Here is a 16,451-nt window from a genome sequence, read left to right as displayed (position 1 = left end):
AGCTCCTAGCTCCTGGCTTTAAATCAACTCAGCTCCAGCCACAGCAGCCACTTGGGGAGTAAATCATTAGACATTGAACGGAAGATCTTCCTGTCTCCGCTCCTCTCTGTATATTTGACTTTCCAATACAAAATAAATAAATAGATAAGTAAATAAATCTTAAAAAAACAAAGAAATTCTAGTATCTTTACCAATTTATGGGTTCTAAGATTCTTTCTACCTTTGAAATCCTATACTCACTATTCAACAAATATTTAAGTTGGGCCTGGTGGCGTGGCCTAGTGGCTAATGTCTTCACCTTGAACGTGCCGGGATCCCATATGGTCACCAGTTCTAATCCCGGCAGCTTCACTTCCTCTCTATCTCTCCTCCTCTCTGTATATCTGACTTTGTAATAAAAAAAATTAATAAATCTTTTAAAAAATTAAAAAGAAAACAAATATTTAAGTTACCCAATATGTGACAGGTATTCTGTCAGTTGCAGAGGGACCACAATATAAACAGGATTACTCCAAGCTGAGTCTGGACTAGCTGTGCTCTTTTCCTGCCTCACTATGTCACCGTGTCTGCACGGATGAGCCACCATCTATCACCCTCATCAGACCTCAGACTGAGAGAGCTACCTATCTGGGCTATGATGCCTTCAAAACTGTGAGCAAAAATCCTTAAAGCAACAAAAACCTAACATAGTAACTGCTTATAAAAGCTACACTTTATCAGAATGAAAAACATCTGCTTCTGATTATGTTCTTTCTTAACAGAATAGTTTTCTAAATTATCTGCACTAAACACAAATGTGAAAATACTTCAAAAATATGTGTGAAATGGAATTAAAAGTATTTCCTCACCAAAACGTTGAAAACCCATGCATACAACAGTCCCTGTCCTGAAAGACCCCACAAAGTAATCTGAGTATTATAGTATTAAGCAGCCGCAGCTTTACTGTTTTATATTTTGTCAACATGTGGCTTATATGTACTATGCATGTATGTATGTACAAAGCAGAGAGCAGGAGAAGGTCCCTTCACTGGATCATCCTCCAAGTGCTCTCAACAGCCAGGACTGGCCTGAACTGAAGCCAAGGGCCAGATACTCAATTCAGGTCTCTCACGTGGACGGCAGGAACTCACACACTTGGGCCATCAATCCTGCCTCCCAGAGTCTACATTAACAGGAAACTGGAATCAAAAGCAAAACCAGGCGTGAAACCCAAGAAACTCCCATGAGGGATACGGGAGTCTTAACTACTAGGCTAAACCTGGGGCCCCATTCTTCAATAGACTGTAATGCTCTTGATGTTTTATTTTCAATTTTTACAGTAATATTAAACTTAGAGAACTAAATGTCAAACAAAACAGAAATGAGAGAAGATGTAGTAAATACTTTAAAGATTTATTTATTTGAAAGGCAGAAAGAGGGAGGGAAAGGGAAGGGATAGAGCAAGAGGAAACACAAGCAAGAGGGGGCAAATGTGTTCATTTCCTCCTGCTGGTTTACTCCCAAAATGTAACCAGGAAGTGCATCTGTGCCTTGCACATGGGTGACAGGAGCCCAGCTACTTGGGCCGTCATTCACTGCCTCCCCAAGCACACAGCTTGAAAGCAGAGCAGCAAGCACTCAAACCGATACTTCGATATGGGATGCTGGGGGTATGGGGCAGGCCCCCTAACTACTTTTCAAATGTATAAGAGATTGTATGATACCAGTGAAAAATTGAATATGTATTTAATCAAAATGAATATCTAACACATATTTAACCAAAATTAACAATAAAGCAACCATAACAGAGTTCTTCTACATGTATACTTGACATCTTTCTGCCTCTAACAGTACAATAAACTAAATGTCTCCTTACTGTTCTATAATTGTTTTCAAGAAAACCAATCTAATGACACGAACTAAGAAGCTATAGTAAATTATGGGAACTAGCAATTTCTCAATATTTTAGGATTAAGTAGCCTATGAGCTGTCCTAGGAGGGATAAAAGAAAATTGCTTCTAAAATAGTACCAGGAAAAGAAAAAAATTTTTGAAAATATCACTGCAAACGCTGGCACTGTGAATTCACAGAACTCAAGAAAAAGCTGTTGATTTCAAATACTCTCCCCTTACGAATTAAATGTTCAGTAGTCACTAACATTTTACATATTCTACAAGATAAAGAATATTTTACTGTTTTCTATAAAGATAAGAACACCTAGACTGTTCGCACAAGGTAACTGCCATCAGGGGAACAGCTGAGAATGGAAACTTCTGCACAAGATTTAAACTTACTTCAGACCTGGAAAATAAAGTCATGGACATATTCTCCACACAGAATACGCCTATGGAAAAATTTATCTAACTTACAGAACTCACAGCATAGTCCCAGCTGCAGATCATTACATTCAGTGAAATACCAGTTCCAAAAGGCCAAATATGTTTTCTCTGACATAAGACAGTCTTCATATAAGATGTATTTTATGCAAAGTACAAAATAGAGATAAGTAATCAAGTATATACATATATTCTCACAGATGAACTATATAATGGAGAACAGCATGGGGAAGTAATGATACATTGTGCTATGCATCTCTATTCCCAAATAAAACTACAATTCTCCATGAAATGTTTAAATATAGCTTTACAGTATGACACTAGATTTTCCACCATTGCCTATACCTACCACATGATACATTAAAATAGAAACTTAGAATTCTAACCGTTACTAAGCGATTATACTACTGTGATAATATTGGGGGCAATGGAGAAAGGAGAAAACAGGGAAGAATCCCTGTACCTACAAAACTGCATCAAGGAAAATTTTTAAAATCTGCCTTTCATTAAAAAAAAAAAAGAAGAAAAAGAAGTTGGGAACTGGAAATGTGGCACAGCGGATAAAGCCACTGCCTGCAGCACCGGCATCCCATATGAACACCAGTTTGAGTCCTGGCCATTCCACTTCCAATCCAGCTCCCTGCTAATGGGTCTAGGAAAGCAGCAGAAGACAGCCAAAGTGCTTGGGCATCTGCATCCACACTGCAGACCTGGAAGAAGCTACCAGCTCCCGGCTTTGCTAGCTGCAGGTCTGAACCTACAGACAGAGGACCTCTTCGTCTCTTCCTCACTTTCTAATTCTGCCTTTCAAATATATAATTACACAAGAGAGAGGAAAAAGAAAGGAACTTAGTCCATGACAAAGCATTTTTTTTAAAAAGGTTAAGACAAATACACAAACTTTCTCTTCAGTAAAAACTTTCAGCATAAAGTAGCAAACAAAAAAGCAGAGTATACAAGAAAAAAGAAGAAATCAAGAAGCTATATCTGAGTATGCATTTTAGGAACAATCACCCAAGGGCAGTTATTTAGCACACTGGTTAAGAAACCACTTGAGATACACCTACATTCCACCTCAGACGGGTTTTGGTTCCAGCTACTCTGCTTCCAATTCAGCTTCCTGCCCATGTGTATCCAGGGAGGCAGCAGATGAAGGCTAAAAAAATGGGGAGCCTGCCATCTAAATGGGAGGTGCGGTTTGAGTTCTGGCCTCCTGGTTTCAGCTAATCTGGCCCAGCCTTGGCTGTTGTGGACATCTGGAAAATGGGAACCGGCACATCAACCCATCTCTGTTACGCCTTGCGCCTCTCTCTCACTGCTTCTGTCTCCCATTAAAACGAAAGCAAAAAAGAAAAAGATGTAAAAGTACCTAAAAACTAAATGAACAACTTTTTAAAAAATATTTATTTGTTTTCATTACAAAGTCAGATATACAGAGAGGAGAGACAGAGAGGAAGATCTTCCGTCCGATGACTCACTCCCCAAGTGAGCGCAACGACTGGTGCTGCACCGATCCAAAGTCAGGAACCTGGAACCTCTTCCGGGTCTCCCACGTGGGTGCAGGGTCCCAAAGCCCTGGGCCGTCCTCGACTGCCCCTCCCAGGCCACAAGCAGGGAGCTGGATGCCAAGTGGAGCAGCTGGGATATGAACTGGCACCCACACAGGATCCCATCGTGCACAAGGCGAGGACTTCAGCACTAGGCTGCTGCTCTGGGCCCATGTCCTCTGATTTCAAATCTCCCCATCTTTCCCATCACACTATACTGCCTCACAAACAGTAAGACAACAAAATGGAAACTCCTCAGTCCATATGATGGAAGTGTTAATGGCAAAAGATCAATATAAACCCTCAATCTATGACTACAGTTGATAAATGTAGTACAAACATATCTCAGTGAGAATTTTTTTAATGTAAAAGAAAAATATTTGAAAAAGAAAAAAATAAAAATTTTAGGATTACATTTAACAGTGTACCAGAAAGTAGAGGAATTTTCTTTTGTTTTTCAAATAAAATTAAATTTTTTAAAAAACGAACTTTTATAAAATCTGAGGTTAGCCAAAGCACCTATCAGTCCTTCCTGAAACATTTATTTTTATCTAAGAACGAATACATGCTGGGATGGCATTTTAGATTCTTATTCATGATTTGTATATTAACTTTAAATTCAAATTGTACCATAGTTCTTCCTCAGTAAAATATCTTCAAGGTTTCAAGCAACCATATGCTTATAAGTCAAAAATGAAAGCAAAGGCACACTAGGGCTTGATGTAAGTGGAAAGTAGTATGTCTTGGGGGCTAGGCATGGTAGCCTAGCATCTAAAGTCCTCACCTTGCACGTGCCGGGATCCTGTGTGGGTGCCAGTTCATATCCCAGCTGCTCCATTTGGCATCCAGCTCCCTGCTTGTGGCCTGGGAAAGCAGTCAAGGACGGCCCAAAGCCTTGGGACCCTGCACCCATGTGGGAGACCTGGAGGAAGTTCCTGGTTCCCAACTTTGGATTGGCACAGCACTGGTCGTTGTGGTCACTTGGGGAGTGAATCATCTTCCTCTCTGTCTCTCCTCCTCTCTGTCCATCTGACTTCGCAATAAAAATAAATAAATCTTAAAAAAAAAAAAGAAAATAGTATGTCTTATTAGTTCACCTGATGAAATAAGGAAGTAAGGATATTTATTAGCAAGTATGATTCTCTTAGACACATTTCCAAAGAGTAGGATATTACACATCATTCCCACGTTTCCTTAAAACTAGTTAGTAAGACTTACAAGACCATCTACAAGACTCATTCGTCCTCTAACTCAAATCCAAAATATAAGATGAATCAATATTTCTGATATTAAAAGAAAAACCTTTAGCATGCACAAGTAAAGATTATCAGATGAAAATGAGGCTTTATGAGTTGCAATATACAAGCACAATAGTCATAAACTAAACTCACGAACTGCAAGTTCGTCCTCCTTTCTGGTTCTCCTTCCCCCAGAAAACCTTTATCTCAGTCACAACAAGGATGATCTAAAGCAATATTTCTCCCTCAAGCATCATCTCAATTTCTACCCTCAGGCACACAGTTACTGTTTTTCCTGACTTGAAAATTCACTGCATTACAACTTACATGATAATAGGACATCATGTAAGGACACTAGGACATCTATACACATTATATTGACTTCAATGATTGTTAGCTAACATAAAATACATGTAATAGAGCTGAAAAGAATGCAACATAACTGGATATTTCTAAAAAGCTACTACAAGGGGACAGGCAACGTGTATTAAGCCACCATTTAGAAGTCTGCATTCCAGCCCACCTGGAATGGAGTCACCTCTACTTCCAACCAGCTTCCTGCTAATGCACCTGGGAAGCAGATGCTGGCTCAAGCAGCTGAGCCCCTGCCCACCCCTTGGGAGACCTGGACAAAGTCCTCAGCTCCAGGCTTTAAAGAGATTTATCCTCAAGAGGGTGTAATAAACACCAAAGTAAAACTTAAATTCAAGGGAGGGGAAAGGATGGGTGTTGCCTTGCAGAATACGAACATGCCACTTGGGAGGCCACAACCCACACAGGAGTGGCACCTGCTCTGCCAGTCCACCTGAGCCAGCTTCCCTCAGTGCCTCCTGGGAGACAGCAGAGGATGCCTCATGCGCTTGGGTCCCTGCCACCATGTGGAAGAGCTGGATGGAGTTCAGGCTCCTGGTTTTGGCTTGGCCTGACCTGGCTTTGTTGCGGCAGGTATATGGAAAGTGAACTGGAGGACGGGAAATTCCCTCTGTCTCTTTTTGAGACTCCGCCTTTCAAACAGATAAAACTAAATAAAACATTTTAAAAACATTTCTAATGCTTCAAAAAGTTCATAGGAAATGGGATTAAATTAGGTTTATTTTGGTGCAAATTTTTTAATTCATTTTTTCTAATAATATGTATTTCTGGTGAAGTTCCTGAAGAGACAACATACATAAAGGGTAAGCATTTAGCTCAGAGGTTAAATCACCCACAGCCCATATCAAAGTGTCAGGTTCAATATTTGTCTCTGGTCCCGATTCCAGTTAATGGAACCACAGCTCAAGTACCCAGGTTTCTGCCCTTGGGAAATACCTGGGTGCAGTTTCCAGTTCCTGTTTCCAACCCCAGTGCAGCCCTAACTATTGTGGTAACCATAATGGGTACCTGGGGAGCAAAGCAACAGAAGATGTCTGTCTGTCTGTCTGTCTGTCTGTCTCTCTCTCTCTCTCTCAATAGGGGTGAGGGGGGCAGCCTTTCTGGTTTTCAAATAAATACAAATATTTGTAAGTACATACATATATCTAAATAATGAATGGTTGACTCTACAAATAATACAACTCACTCTCTCTCTGGCAGTGACAGAGAACAGATGTGCAAAGTGGTAAGGAGAGGCTAAATGAGGGACCTCAAGAAACAGGTAGTGGCATCTGAGCAGCTGGCTTTTTAGGGAACACAGACTAAAACTGCTCCATGTAAGACAGAAAACTTGCCAGAGTTAGAGCTGGAAAAGAAGGCTAAAAATAATCTGCCAACTCCGCCTGGGGCTACGGCTTACAGGAAATAACTTCTAGGAAGACTTCAGGACAGATACAGCTTCAAAACAAAGAGACTAAGCCACCTCCTAGCTCCACAATATAGTCTGTAACATACACAGTCCATGATATAACCTATAATATTTACAGTCCACAGTATAACCAATATCTCTGAGAGGCAAGAACTCTTAAGCCTAAGTCTATAAATGGGATTCAGAGGCAACTGTGAAACTACTATACGAGGAGGAGTGAACACAAAGGAAAATGAAAAAATTTGGGGAGCCTCAAGCACGAAAGATAAATGATTACATCCTCTATAACCTCCTACTTTCCACTCCTGTGTGACTATTGCTGATATTCTTTCATATTTCTCAGTATTTATAAGATAAGCATTATTGGGCCCGGTGCGATAGCGTAATAGTTAAGGTCCCATATGGTTGCCGGTTCTAATCCCGGCGGCCCTGCTTGTGGCCCTGCTTGTGGCCCTGCTTGTGGCCTGCTTGATGCTTCCCATCCAGCTCCCTGCCTGTGGCCTAGGACAGCAATTGACTGCCCAAATCTTGAGACCCTGCACCCGCATGGGAGACCCGGAAGAGCTCCTGACTCCTGGCTTCGGATTTGCTCAGCTCCAGTTGTTGAGCTCACTTGGAGAGTGAGCCATCGGGTTAGGGTTAGGGAAGATCTTCATCTTTGTCTCTACTCCTCTCTGTATATCCACCTTTCCAATAAAAATAAATAAATCTTTTTTAAAAAAGATAAGCCTTACTATCATATAAGGTAATCAAAGAATCTAAAACACTTAGAATTTATCCTCTGAGCAAATTAAACTCTTGATAACCTGAAATGTTATTTTACAACATACAACAAAGTTACAAAAACTTGTTTCTAGCTAGTGTTCTCTGATAACTACAAAAATAATCATATGCGATTTAAATAATCACATACCCACAGTGAGTATCCACACAGGGGCCAACCAGTACTATGACATAATAGGTTGAGCTGCCTCCTGCTATATATATTGATATCCCGTGGGTGCCAGTTTGAATCCTGGGATACTCCCATTTCTGAACCAGCTCTGTTAATATACCTACAAAAACAGCAAAGAACGGCCCAAGTGCTTGAGCCCCTATGACAAGTGGGAAACCCAGATGGAGCTCCAGGCTCCTGGCTTCAGCCCAACTCAGGCCTGGCCATTGCAGCAATTTGGGCAGTGAACTGGCAGAGGGAATAACTCTGTCTGCCCTCTCCTGTAACTGCCTTTCAAGCAATTATATAAAAATCTTTAAAAATATCTATATAGGGCTCGGCATGGTAGCCTAGCAAATAAACACGTCGGGATCCCATACAGGCGCCAGTTCTAATCCCGGCAGCTCCACTTTCCATCCAGCTCCCTGCTTGCAGCCTGGGAAAGCAGTTGAGGACGGCCCAAAGCCTTGGGACACTGCACCCGCGTGGGAGACCTGGAGGAGATTCCTGCCTCCTGGCTTTGAATCAACGCAGCACCGGCCGTTGTGGTCACTTGGGGAGTGAATCATCGGACGGAAGATCTTCCTCTCTGTCTCTCCTCCTCTGTATATCTGACTTTGCAATAAAAATAAAATAAATCTTTAAAAAAATCTATATAAATAAATTCACTGACTACATTTCAGCAAACTTTAGCAATGTATCTCTCTCAAATTTAGCCCTTTTATTATCAACCAGACAAGACTTCACCAGCACAAGGAAGGGAGTAGTTTTCAGTTTTAGAATGACACAATTGAAACATTCTGAAAAACCATTAAAAATAGTCCCTAGAAAGAGTAACTTACATAAAATGTGCATTCAGGTATATCACTTAAATCCCAGGTACTCTCCTGCCACTAGCTGTGCTACTTGAGCTAATCTAGGCTTCAGGTTATCTTCAAGATAGTTGAGGGGGCAGAGGACCAAGGTACTCCCTGTGGCACCAGATCGCATTTAAGCACCAGTTTGAGTCCTGGCTGCTCTACTTCCAACTCAGCTCCCTGCTGATGTGTCTGGGAAAGCAGCAGAAGACGGCCCTGGACTTAGGCCGCTGAGAACCATGTGGGTGACCCAGATGTTCCAAGCACATGACTTTGACCTGGCCCTGCCCCAGCTGTTATGGCCTTGGGGGAATGAACCAGAAGATGAAAGGGCTGTCTTTCTTTCCTTCTTCCCATCTCCCAGCCTCTTCATGAACTCACATTAATAAATTAATCTTAAAAAAAAAAAGACAAAGATACTTTATTAGGTATCTTAGGCTCTTTTATAACAACCCTTTAAATATGACACAAATGTTTGCTAGTGTAAATAAGACTTTACATGTTTTTAAAAGCTTCAGAGAACTTTACCTGTGCTAATGAGGTCTACCCCTCTCACCTCTAGTCACAGCAGTAGATAACAGAGTAAAACATCTGGGAATATATTTCTACTTCTGAAACTTTTTTAAAAACTATGTACTAAAGGGACCCAGCGGATGGTTGGGAGGTTGGGTGTGGCCTCTCACCTTATCTCTTTCTTTCCCCCCAGATACAGGAAGGAAAGAAGAGAGTGAAAACAATGGTCGCACCCACTTTCCTCTAGCCCTTGAACCTTCACACCCTAATCAAATATGTAAAAATTATCAAACATAAAATTTATACAATTAATAAATAAATAGAAACAAAGGGACCCAGCAGAGTAGCACAGCATGCTGGTTTTCCTTCTGCAGCGCCAGCATCCTATATGGGCACAGGCTCCTGTCCCAGCTGCTCAACTTCTGATCCAGCTCCCTGCTGGTGGCCTGGGATTAAACAGTGGAGAACAGCTCAAGTCGCTGGGCACCTGCACCCATGTGGGAAACCCAGAGGAAGATCCTGGCTTTGGATCAGATCAGCTGGAAGATCTCTATCTCTTCTTTTCTCTGCAAAATCTCTTTCAAACAAATAACTTTTTGTTTTAAAGATTTTTTTTTTTTTTATTACAAAGTCAGATATACAGAGAGGAGAGACAGAGAGGAAGATCTTCCGTCCACTGATTCACTCCCCAAGTGAGCCGCAACGGGCCGATGCGCGCCAATCCGAAGCCGGGAACCTGGAACCTGGAACCTCTTCCGGGTCTCCCACGCGGGTGCAGTGTCCCAAGGCTTTGGGCCGTCCTTGACTGCTTTCCCAGGCCACAAGCAGGGAGCTGGATGGGAAGTGGAGCTGCCGGGATTAGAACTGGCACCCATATGGACTCCCGGGGCGTTCAAGGTGAGGACTTTAGCTGCTAGGCCAAGCCGCCGGGCCCCAGATAAATAACTTTTTAAAATTATGTATTTATTTGACAGGCAGAGAGAAGAGAGCAGGAATCAGCATCAGAGCGAGATACTGAATCCAGGCACTCTACTATGGGATGCAAGCCTTCTCAACAGCATTTTAAGCACAGGGCTAAATGTCCACCCCTAAATGACTTCTCAGCACAGTAATATAATTAGAACTTTACGAGGCAGGTGTCCTGGTACAATGGGTTAAGCCTCTGCTTCAGATGCCCACATTCTACATCAAAGTGCAGGCTGTAGTCTCAGCTCCTCCATTTCAAGCCAGCTTCCTACCAATGCATCCTGGGAGACATGGATGATGGCTCAAGTGCCTGAACCCTACCAAACATGAGGCACACACATGGAGCTCAATGCTCCCGGCTTCAGCCTTGCCCAGGCCTACTTATTGTAGGCATGTGGGTACTGAATCAACAAACATAACCTTCTCTTTCTTAATCTACCTTTAAAGTTAGTGAAAAATAAACTTTGACAAATAGAATTTTAGAATTTTATGTGTGCCAAGTAGAAGATATCTGTGTTCTCTGTGTCTTTCAAATTAAGAAAATAAATAAAATCAAACACATACACTGCTCTGTCCCATGTCTCTCCCCTTCACATTCTCCTAGCAAAAACACAGAGAGCCTTCTTCATCAACTGTAACGCCGCAGTGAAATCACACTGAGATTCATTGTCTTCATAAAATCACAATCTTTGTCACAGCAACAGTACAAGTGTCCCACAGTAATTCTGTGTCTTTTTAGAGACTTATTTATTTTTATTGGAAAGGCAGATAAGATATATAGAGATAAGGAGACAGAGAAATATCTTCATACATTGGTTCACTCCCAAGTGCCTGCAACAGCTAGAGCTGAGCTGATCCAAAGTCAGAAGCTAGAAGCTTCTTCTGGGTCTCCCACACGGGTGCAGAATCCCAAGGAGAATCTGGAACACAAACCAGCACCCTTACGGGATCCCGCCCACACAAACAACCTAGAGACTAAATCCTTACCTTGCACTGCGGGGATTCCATTTGGGCACCAGTATGTATCCCAGCTGCTCCACTTCGCATCCAGCTCCCTGCTTGTGGCCTGGGAAAGCAATAGAGGATGGCCCAAAGCCTTGGGACCCTGCAGAGCAAGGGAGACTTGAAGAAAGTTCCTGGTTCCTGGCTTCTGATCAGCTCAGCTCTGATCATTGCGCCCACTAGGGAGTGAACCAGTGGATAGAAGATCTTTCTGTCTCTCCTTCTCTCTGTAAATATGATTTTCTAATAAAAATAAATAAATCCTTAAAAAATCTGCCTTCCAAATGAAAATAAATAATTTTTAATTTATTTATTTGGAAGGTAGTTACACAGAGAGGTCTTCCACCTGCTGTTTCATTCCCCCAGATGGCTGCCAAGGGTTGGGTCAGGCCAAAGCCAGAAACTCCTGGGTCTCCCACACGGGTGCAGGAGTCCACACACTTGCATTATCTTTTGCTGCTTTCCCAGGAACAACAGCAGAGACCTGGATCAGAAGTGGAACATTCCAGATTCAAAACAAGTTCCATGAGATACCAAAACTGCAGGCAGTGGCTTAACTTGTTATGCCACAATGCTGGCTCCAGCAGTTATTTTATTTTCATCTACTTCAAAGACAGAGGGACAGAGAACCAGGTTTGAACCAGAACAAAGAGGAGCTTCATTCAGATCTCACACATGGTTGGCAGGGGCCCAAGTACTTGGACCATCATCTGCTTTTCCAGGCATATTAACTGAAAGCTGAATCAGAGCCTGAACCCTGGAACTCAAATCAGTGCTCTGATGGGAGATGCCAATGTTGAAAGTGGTGGTTTAACCTGCTTTTCCACATTGTTGGACCCTCACTGGGAATCTGATCAACTTGCTGGGTTTTTTCTTCCTAAGCTTATTTGTTTTTACCTATTTGAAAGGCATAGGGACAGATATCATCTCATCTGCTGGTTCCTTCACAGATGCCTGCCACATGGGGGGCTGGGCAGGCTGGATACAGGAGCCAGAAACTCTGACAGGGTCTTTCATGCAGGTGGCATCGAGCCAAGTCCTTGAAGCATGATCTGCTGCCATGTTAGAGTGCACATTTGCAGGAAGCTGGACTGGAAGTGGAGGTGGGACTCAAGTCCAGGCATTCCAATGTAAAATGCAGTTGTTCAAAGAGGTGGGTCAACCTGCACCACAATGCCTGCCCCATTCATGAACAGCCAGTTATGAACAGACAGTTGTGGCTAATTCAAGCACTGTAAGTTAATAGTAAAACTATGACTCGAGAGTGCTCTTACACTACCAAGATGCCTAAGAGGTGATTCTGGGTGGCAGCTTAATGGAATATTCAAAGGGACAGAGTTTGGTTCAGGCCTTATGTACCACCCATTTTCCTGCTTGGGTCCCTGGATCCATGTGGCACATCCAGAGAGCTCTAGGCTCCTGCTTCACAGCAGCACAGCTCTGGCCATTTGGGAAAATTATCAACAAGCGTAGCGATCTTTCTCTGTAACTCTGCCTTTCAAATCAAACGGCAAGGATACAGAGATCGCTCATCCTCTGCTTTACTCTCCAAATGCTGCAGCAGTTAGGCCAAGGGTCAGCAAAAGACTAGCCGCATATTCTAAACAAACAACATTCTACAAATACACATGTACAAAACTCAGATACACTGGAAAAAATGTACACTTTCCCCTTTGCTCTTCAGGTCCCCCCTCCCAAAAAAAAAAATGTGGGGAAATGAAAGGAAAGGAAAAACTGTAAGATGGGCATGTGGCCGAATGGTAAAGACATCCATTCACGTGCCAACCACAGGGATGGAGCTCAGTTGCTCTCTCCAGCTCCCAAACCCTGCTTCCTGCAGCTCAAGTGGTTGGGTCCCTGCCACCCACACAAGACTGTAATAAGCAGTTATTAATACATATTAAAAACACAGGGAAAAAAATCAAAACTTCAATTCAGAGTTAAATGTTCTATTAGCAAAGAATAACTTGCTTTTGAAATACTTAGTAAATCTCACAAGCTGTAAAACAACTGTATTTTTGTTACTATTTTAAATTAAAGGGAACATATACCATTTCTAATCTGCCACTGGTTTAGAATATTACTTTGATATTAATTCTGCATTTCAATCAAGGGCAATAAAAATCCTTATAATTTTTCCTTCCAGTTTTCTCAAATCATTGCTATTGAACATTTCCTTGAACTTCAGATTTAAAAAATAAGAGAAATGGATCTTCTTTCAGGAAAAAAGACTATGGATAATAACCCTAAGGCAGTGTCTCCTAAACACAGAAGGATGACAGGACAGTGAAGTTAAATGGTGGGCAGAGGAGCGTGAAGGAGAAATGCAGAGAGTGAGGCAGACAAACAAAAAAGAACAGGTATAATATAAGCTTTTATTTCTTTAAGTCACTTCTTTAAACACTTGGGAACTATTTCCATTAAATGGTGCAGCGATGAAGCATCTGTAGAGGTTGTTCAGTAGGCAGAGAAATGGCAACTGAATTTTATTTAACGTTCAAGGATATGATGATGTAAGGAGACAGGTGTCGTGAAACAGTGGGTTAAACCTCAGCTTAGGACAGCGGCATCCCATATCAGACTTCCTGGTTCAAGACCTCACTCCTCTGCTTCCAATCCAGACCTCTGTGAATGTCCGCCTGGAAGGCAGCAGATGATGGCTCAACTACATGGATCCCTTCACCCATGTGGGAGATCCAGATTGTGTTCCAGGCTCCCAGCTTCAGCCTGGCCTATCCCTGGCAATTACTGACATCTGGAGGGCTGGCTGGAGGATCTCTGTCTAATAAACAACTTTTAAGCTAAAAAAGTTTAATATGTTTAAACAATAGAATACTACTCACCAACCAAAAAGGATGAATCACTGAATCACAAACTAACATAATAAATTTCAAATTACACAGAGTGAAAGAAGCCAGACACTTTCTCCCTAAACTAGAAAATTCACATATTTCTATTTATACAAAGGTCTACAGAATGCGATCTATGATAATAGCATATCAGGGAGTGAAAGGGAGATTGACTACAAAGTAGAACAAGGAAACTTCTAGAGTTATGAGTACATCCCTTACCATAATAGTGTATACATGCATGAAAATTCATCAAATTTTAGACTGAATACATATAGTATTCATATAGTGCATATGAATTACATCTAAATAAATCTGTCAAGAAATAACTGCATAAGCTACAGTGGAGGAAAGATATATATCAGTGTTTCTGAAGCAGTGGATTTGGATTAAAAAAAGTTAAAAGAGTAAAATAAGAATTTTTATGTATTTCAAATCATTTTAAAATTCAAAGCATCTTGGGGCCAGCACAGTGATGCAACAGGTTAATCCTCTACCCAGTGGCACCATGTCGCATATGGGCGCTGGTTCATGTCCCAGTTACTCCACTTCCCATCCAGCTCCCTGCTTGTGGCCCGGGCAAGCAGTCAAGGACGGCCCAAAGCCTTGGGACCCTGCACCCACATGGGAGACCCTGAGGAAGCTTCTGGCTCCCAGCTTCAAATCAGCTCAGCTCTGTCAGTTGCAGTCATTTGGGGAGTGAACCAGTGGATAGAAGAACCTCTTTCTGTCTGCCTCTCCTTCTCACTCTGTAAAATCTTCCTTTCAAATAAAAATAAATAAATCTTAAATAGATAAAATTCAAAACACTGTCAGCGCTGAATTTCCCTCATGGACAGATAGTGCAGTTAAAACCACCAACACAGGCATACATTTTACAAAGGAGTTAAACTGCTGCTTGGGACACCCATATCTCACATGAACGCCTGATTCAAGTTCCAACTACTCGGCTTCTAATCCTGTTAATATGCACGCTGGGAGGGGGCTCAATAGCTGGGAGGGGTCCCAGCTATTCCTATGGGAGACCCAGTTGAAGTTTTTCCCAGCTAATATGCCTGGGAGACCCAGATGGAGTTTTGGGCTACAAGCTTAAGCCTGGCATGCCCTCACTGTTGCAGGCATTTGGGAAGTGAACCAGAACATGCAAGTCTTCTATCTGGCTTCATTTGTCTCTACATACAAATGAAATACATATGCCTTATTTTAAAATGTGGGCCTAGTGCAGTAGCCTAGTGGCTAAACTCTTCGCCTTGCACACGCTAGAAGCCCATATGGGTGCCAGTTCGTGTCCCCAGTTGCTTCACTTCCCATCCATCTCCCAGCTTGTGGCCTGGGAAAAGCAGTCAAAAACGGCCCAAAACCTTGGGACCCTGCACCCACATGGGAGACCCCAAAGAAGTTCCTGGCTCCTGGCTCAGGATTGGCTCAATTCTGCCCATTGCAGCCACTTGGGGAATGGAATCAGCAGACAGAAAATCTTCCTCTCTGCCGCTCCTTTCTGTATATGTGACTTTCCAATAAATTTTAAAAATCGTTAAGGAGAGCCCAGTGGCTTGGCCTAGCGGCTAAAGTCCTCACCCTGAACGCCCTGGGATCCCATATGGGCGCCGGTTCTAATCCCGGCAGCTCCACTTCCCATCCAGCTCCCTGCTTGTGGCCTGGGAAAGCAGTTGAGGACGGCCCAGTGCATTGGGACACTGCACCCGCGTGGGAGACCTGGAAGAGGTTCCTGGTTCCCGGCATCGGATCGGCGCGTACCGGCCCGTTGCGGCTCACTTGGGGAGTGAATCAGTGGACGGAAGATCTTCCTCTCTGTCTCTCCTCCTCTCTGTATATCTGACTTTGTAATAATAATAATAAAATCTTTAAAAAAAAATCATTAAGAAAAAAAGAAAAAAAAAAGAGCATGAGTTGGCAAACCATGACCTTCAGGTCAAATCCAGCCTGCATCTCCTTGATTCTGTAAGATCAAATCCTAGGAGTATTCTCTTCTATATTTAACAAAAAACAAAAATTTAATGAAAATTAAAATTAAAAAAATGTTATACGGCCTGGCGCAATGGCTCAGTGGCTAAGTCCTCGCTTTGCAAGTTCCGAGATCCCACATGTACACGTTCATGTTCAGCTCTCTGCTACCCTTCCAGCTCTCTGCTTATGGCCTGGGAAAGCCACATAGGATGGTCTAAGCCCTTGAGATCCTGCACCCACAAGGAAGACCCAGAAGAAGCTCTCAGCTTCGGATTGGCTCAGCTCTGGCCGTTGTGGCTATTTGCGGAGCAAATCAGCAAATACAAGATCTTTCTGTCTCTTCTCTCTGTAAATCTGCCTGTCCAATAAAAGCAAGTCTTTAAAAAAATGTTATAAAAAAATGAACAGCCAGCATTGTGATATCTGGGGTTAACGCACAACCAGCAACAGTGAAAAACAATGTGAGCGCTGGTTCAAACCCT

The 16,451-nt window shown here is 42.5% G+C and overlaps 1 protein-coding gene across 10 annotated transcripts in view; it reads right to left on the bottom strand.

Annotated features, from left to right (window-relative positions):
• The window catches only part of NUMB (NUMB endocytic adaptor protein), a 96,862-nt gene that overhangs the window by 72,902 nt on the left and 7,509 nt on the right, over positions 1 to 16,451 (bottom strand). The window lies entirely within an intron of this gene.

Source organism: Ochotona princeps, chromosome 26 (assembly GCF_030435755.1).
Source record: "Ochotona princeps isolate mOchPri1 chromosome 26, mOchPri1.hap1, whole genome shotgun sequence".
Lineage (NCBI taxonomy): Eukaryota > Metazoa > Chordata > Mammalia > Lagomorpha > Ochotonidae > Ochotona > Ochotona princeps.
This window is presented reverse-complemented; position numbering and strand designations above follow the sequence as displayed.